Source organism: Acyrthosiphon pisum, chromosome A1 (assembly GCF_005508785.2).
Source record: "Acyrthosiphon pisum isolate AL4f chromosome A1, pea_aphid_22Mar2018_4r6ur, whole genome shotgun sequence".
Taxonomy (NCBI): Eukaryota; Metazoa; Arthropoda; class Insecta; order Hemiptera; family Aphididae; genus Acyrthosiphon; species Acyrthosiphon pisum.
Genome location: NC_042494.1, coordinates 151,184,414 through 151,191,205, shown reverse-complemented (window position 1 = coordinate 151,191,205; position 6,792 = coordinate 151,184,414).

The window sequence follows — 6,792 nt, the reverse complement described above, 5'->3', positions numbered from 1 at the left end:
CAACTTCATGGACGTATTGCCATCAGCGTGCATGCTGACTCTGCAGAATGATTAAGAGCATTTCTTGTGTAGTTGAGTGCCAGAACGTAACGTAGCTCTATTTGTGTACGACGACAACAGATATAAACCAACCCAGTCGAACGTTTTACCCTGGGATTTGTTGATGGTCATCCATCACGAATGATAACCGTACCGGAAATTGAAGCTCCCTCTTTATTTGAAAAGGCAGATCGTTGTCATTACCAAAAGTGACAGGGATCGCAAGTTTGACGATGTCGTTAGCGTGCATCGTCACCACCTAACAACATCTTCACCGCAGTGCGGCGACCACCAGCCTTGTGTCGTCGCACAGTCGTCTCCTTGAATCTAGATCCCTTAGCAACAATGCAACATAATGACTATCATGGCGCTGACCTGTATTGAAAATGCATACACATGAAGTCCATTCAGTTTAAGAGAGTTTAGGAACTCTGTCAAATGGTTAGCCGCTTCGTTGGGGTCGACGACCGTCAATGTGTCTAAGGCGTAGCCGTAGTGGTCCTTTCTACACATATAAAGCGTTGGAGCACTTAGCGATTGACAAATTTGGGACGATGAATTTTTTTTAACTTGAAAGAGTGCTATGGAAATCAATTTTTTTTGAAAATACACTTTAAAATTTATTTAAACGTTATAAAGGAGTAATTATTATATTATTAATAGGATAAATAGGAATTATTAAAATACTTTTAAAATTCCTATGGTCAAATTTAATTTTCTATCACGATACAAAAAATATATTATAATATTATTATATTATTGTGATGATTTATGTTTCGCATTTTACAAGTAGGCATACTTATAACTATTAAAAAACAATACAATTTGTCGTTACATGTTAACAAAAAAATCTAGAAAATATCAATTAATACCTATGTTTCTGCGTTTTATCTTAATGTGGTGATTAGAGGTGATTAAATGTGTGCAGGTATGTATATCACTAGATATTAGAGATGCGGATTCAGTAAATTGTGTAAATACTACTGAATACATTTTTTACCATTCTTAAAACCCAGTGTCCTCTCATTTTAAATGTTTCTACTAGCGTAATAACTAAAAACTTTTATTTAATATGTACTATTTAGTCTAGGAGACTTTATAATATATTTACACATTCGTTAAAGGTTACCAATGAAAAATGTGTAAAAAAATGGCATAGATAAAGTAAAAAGGAAAAAAACATTCATAATATGTATCTAATACCTACTAACACATTTAATACAAGATTTTAAAAGATAAGAAACTTAACGTACTAAAGTACTTACCTGCTTTAATCGAAAATTCGAGGAAAAAATTAATTTGACTTATTTACACAAATTTTAAAAAAATTACCGGTACATTTTACATCTCTAATCACTAATCATAATTACATTTAATAGAGGTCCTATTATTATAGTAGTCATGTAATAATTATTGTACTAGATATAAATAAATATACGGTCACTTCGAACTCTCCCAAATTTTATTTCCGTACAGTGTGGCATGCCAGCGGTGATTTAATAAATCTAACACTTATAATATAGTTATATTCATACGGTATAACAAACGCGATGCTCACACATTACAACGTGGCATACACAATCTTTGTTTATAGAAAAATATAATACGAATTAATAGTTGTATAATATAGACGTTGTAATAGTGGAAAGAAGACTTTCCTCAAATTAGATTGTATCAATCGGCGGTATTTTACGTGCGTTGCAAACAATTGTTTAAAAGAAAATAATATATAATTTAAATCTGCAATACGATCGACATGACAACCGCAATTTTCTGTGAAATCCATATCATATATGGCGTACATAGTACCTAGTAGTTATAATTAAAAATTATTCCAAATGAAACGAATACAATTATGTTAATTTGTTAACGCTTGCTTCGTATCTCGGGTGTGTTTGTTATATAGTTATACAGTGTACAACTGTATTGTTTCGTTGATAAAACTAAAAATTATAATAACAATACAACTATTGACACTTTCGAATTTCAACAACAATACAATGCAATATGATAATAATATATTATACTGTTGTCTGTTATAAATTCACTTATAATACAAGTAGGTACGTCATAAAAATAAATGTTTCTGGCAAAATACCTGCGGCAGACCATCCGCAACTAATAGTGCTAAAATAAACTCTCATAAATCCCATTACACCCCTCACCATCGCCACCTCCATCATCACTAACTCTCACTGTATACAATTATACTAAGGATTAATTCCGACAGCCTCGCATATGTTATAGATATAATATTTTATTATAGTGCAGAGCGCAACGGTTTATAATATATTTTCTGAAAACCGTCTTTGTGACGATTCGTCTGCGTTTGATGAAATACTATATCATATAATCTATAAATATTGTATCGCAAACATCAAACACTTATACAGGCTACACACTGCCTTACTCTTTTCATTAAATTGCCACAAAATCCTCTTCCATTTGAAATAAACTCAACTAAAACAAATACTGAAGTACTAGGCTTTTTCCAACATTGTAGAATTTAATAAAATATGTTCAGATCCGTTCTTTGTAAATGGAAAAATAACTGCAAAGCCTAACATAAATTTATATTTACAATATCTTAATTAACTATTTTTATTTACGATTCATATTAATTGATTAATCATAATATTATGCTTGAACTCGAAAGTTATATAACTCATTACATAATAGCTAAGGCCTAAGCCAGATGTTGAAGTATTCGCATCTTATTTCATAGACGATACTTTCCTAACTTAAAATGTGTCTTCAAAAACATAAAAATTTATATTTTTAAAGTTTTTGAGTTTTTTGAGTTTTAATTAGTTTTTGTGACTTTTAAGGTAATTTATTTAAGTTTTAGGGAATTTTTTTTTTTATTTACAATATTGAGAGTTATTTTTTTTGTCATTTTTATAGTATGTTTATATTTTTCCAACTATCGAATAATTTTATTTTATCTGCCTATTACAAATAATTCTTAAAACATTAGACAACATTATGAAATGAATAATATAATTTTTGAAATCAATTTTCTTAATTTTTTTTTTTAGGTCTCGATCTGGGTAAGAAACGCGAGATCCAGTGCTCGGACATTGCCGCCTCCTTAAAGTCGGCACTGAATATGTTTTCAGATTATATCATTATTGTTTTTTTTTATTTGCTGAAATCTTAGAATTAAATAATAGTATAATGATAGTTTATATTAAGTATTTAATAATAGCTAATGCCCTTTTTACATTTTGTACCTGTGACATAGGTAATTATAATATAGTAATAAATAAATATAATATAATATACAAATTACAAACACGCAATATTTAAAAAAAACCAAACCTCTGCATAATACGTAAATTAATACCTAACTTTAATATATATAGGTACAATAAACCTTTACGTTGTGGGAAAAAAGGAGTATCGATAAATCGAATGTCATGGAATGTAATTCGCTGATCGTTTGAAAACATAATTTATCGAATTATCTTTGGTCATAATATCGACGGGAACTCAACACGAATGTTATAACACCCGAATGATCTAAAAATTCGTAGAATTAATATGTAAACACTATACAGGCATACAGTGTACATTCATACAAGCAAATGACTAACAACTAGGAAGAAATAACGCGTACTCAACATAATAATAATATAATTATATTCTGGGAAGTCACAAGACTACAGCTAACTATATTATTTTGATATTTCATTTGCCTTCGCCCTTTCTATATAATAATATTATAGTCAATATTATTGTCGATGAAAAATGAACAATGTCTGATATATGATTGAATGTAACGACGGTAATTCGATTACTTTAATTGTTAAAAACCTATAAATGAATTATTTTTTTCTAATAAAAAATGTGTAAGAGAATACTTTTTAACCCTATACGTTTTTATAAAAAGGGTCTTTAACCCAAAGAGTATTCTGGTATTCATAATTCAACTATTTTATACATGAGTACCTATTGTACCTACATTTGCCATATTTCGTATAATAAGTTTGATAAAAATATGTAAATATTATGAATTATTAATGATTTATTGAAAAGGAGAAAAAATAAAAGGTTATAGGATCAGAATTAATGATTATTGAATTTACCGTGTTCTATAGTCAAATATATTATAATATTGTAATTAAATTTTTCTTTTTACCTGTTCCTTTTTTGTTTTAGTCTTGTTTTAAGTATGTATATTATAATATCAAACGTTTATAGTAATTACTAATTATTATATAACTATTTTAATAACTCATCTTTAATACAAGCATTAGCTTAATGATGGCGTGCAGACAATTATTTATTGATGTATATAATTATTATAATCTAATGTATTAACTGTTTTTTTGTAAAATAAATATCAATCAGTCTAGTTATCTATAATATATTTTATCATAAGGGTTTGTATTGTTTACCAGGACGGTTCCATTTTCCTCCAATTACGAGATACCGTTTTCCTCCACTGTCCATTTTCCTCCAAAAAAAAGGTTTGTTTCCATTTTCCTCGATATTATTTTAGTCTGAAATTATGTCTATTTACCTCCAATATTTTAACCAGTGTTGAAGTATTACGTTCCTTATGATAAAGATGGATCCAGGGCTTGCAAACGTTGTAATAACGTTATGGTTTTAACGTAATGATCTATATATTTGACAAAAAACGATTGAAATTTGTAGACGTAATCATAATGGAAAGCAATAATAAAAAATAATTAAATACCGCAAAACAAACCATAGCGATTAACAAAATATATTATATTATATTATTATTACAAAATACAACGCAAAACGTAATTTATAAAATATCATTGACCGAACAATAACGCAAAACGAGATATTTTAAAATATATTTATTTAAAAGGTCTATTGGTTTCGGTAGAAACATTTATTTCATGTGACAATCTAGGAATTGTTTATATTATATTTCGGATCGGGGCTAATACCTACCCGAATTAGTTATTATTTCTTAAATTTATAGGTATTAATACAATTTTAACTAACGATAAACACAAATCTTGGATAACGTTTTAATAATTCTAAATAACAATAAACGCAAAAATTGCGTAACGTTTTAATTTTAAATCACATAAAACAGAATTTTTTTCAATTGCAAGTCCTGCTAGGATCACATTTTCGGTTGATACATTCTGGTGTCGGCTATATCTATATCAGCTGTCGATTAAACCTAATAAAGAAAAGTTTTTATTTTTTTGATATGCATAAATTATTTATATTAAATATTTTATTATTTTATTTATTATTTATTGGAGGAAAATGGAAAGTGGAGGAAAATGGTCAAGAACTATTTTTATTTTTTTGGAGGAAAATGGATACGGCCGTTTATCACTTTGCCTCCCCCCCCCCCCCCCCAAAAAAAAAAAGACCATAATAGACAATAAATATTTAATAATATATCATAGTAGATTTGATTATTTTTACGCGAAGTAGTAAATGTTTGAAAGCTAAATAGCTATAGGTATCAAATACCAATATCTATTATACCCGTATAATGGCTTAAAATATTTTTGTTAGCTTACAATTTTATGTATAGATTAAAAAATTTTATAATTATACATGTTAAAAATAATATTATGTACCTATTAGTGTACTTCGCAGTTCACTGTAACGCCATTCGGTATTGGTATTTTTTTAAATGTTGGACTCATTCTGACACGGAATTGAATTTTAAATGTAGTTGTTGTCGTACGATTCAAAACTGTAAGAATAATAATTCATTGAAAATTGTGTTTTGTTTGTGTTATTAAACGTAAATGTAATTTACGCAATTACCATGTGGCGCAATAATGCTTCGTACAACACATTTTATAATAACGGTAAACAATTCAGATGTCTTATAGTTCGTTAAATTTGTATTTCAATTTTTAATCTCGCCGAAAACTAGTAAGGACCTTTAACATCACGTACCTCACACAACGGAACCGGATTTATAATACCATTAACAACTTAACAGATTAAATACGATATCAAAATGTAAACAATAATAATTATTGTATTATTGAAAATGCGTGTTTAATTGTAATGAAATGTCGTTAACGACACATTAACAGCTTGCTATCACTACTGCGGTCGTAATGGAACACAACAATTTTATCACAATTTACTGTTTATGTATTTATTTATTTTTCGCCTATGCCTAGATTATACCTACATATTTATTGATATAGTTATTTTTAGTAAATTTGTATAATATAATATGACACAGCGAAGGCTAAGATTACTAATTGTAAGTTGAAATGCCTTCCTCGTTTAAATGCTTTCTTCGTGTTTATGTTGTACAAATTTTATGTAATTTTTATAAATTACCTAGGTATGATATTATGATATAATTAGTAATAAATAATAATATAATTATTAAAATGTCGTATTATTATTACAGCGTCATTATCTATATTATGCTTATAGAAGATATGCAAATAATTAATGAAATCTCTAAAAATGATAAAGATGATAATATTATATTTTGCATTTTGCACTTTGCACCTTGTAATGGTATAGCAGCATAATTAAGTTAAATTACACATGTTCATTGATAATAAGCAGTTTTTGGCAAACAGGATTGAAAATATTTTAATAATACGATAATGCACTACGGGTGGTCTACGCCACTCACTACTTTTGTAAGACCCATCGATTATATTATCAGTGACTCTTCTGATTAAGCTATCCAAACATATAAATTGTAAAAAAGGTGGGTAAGTGGATGTCGCTCTGCTGTACAGTAGATTACAAGTGGGTCACTGTATAATG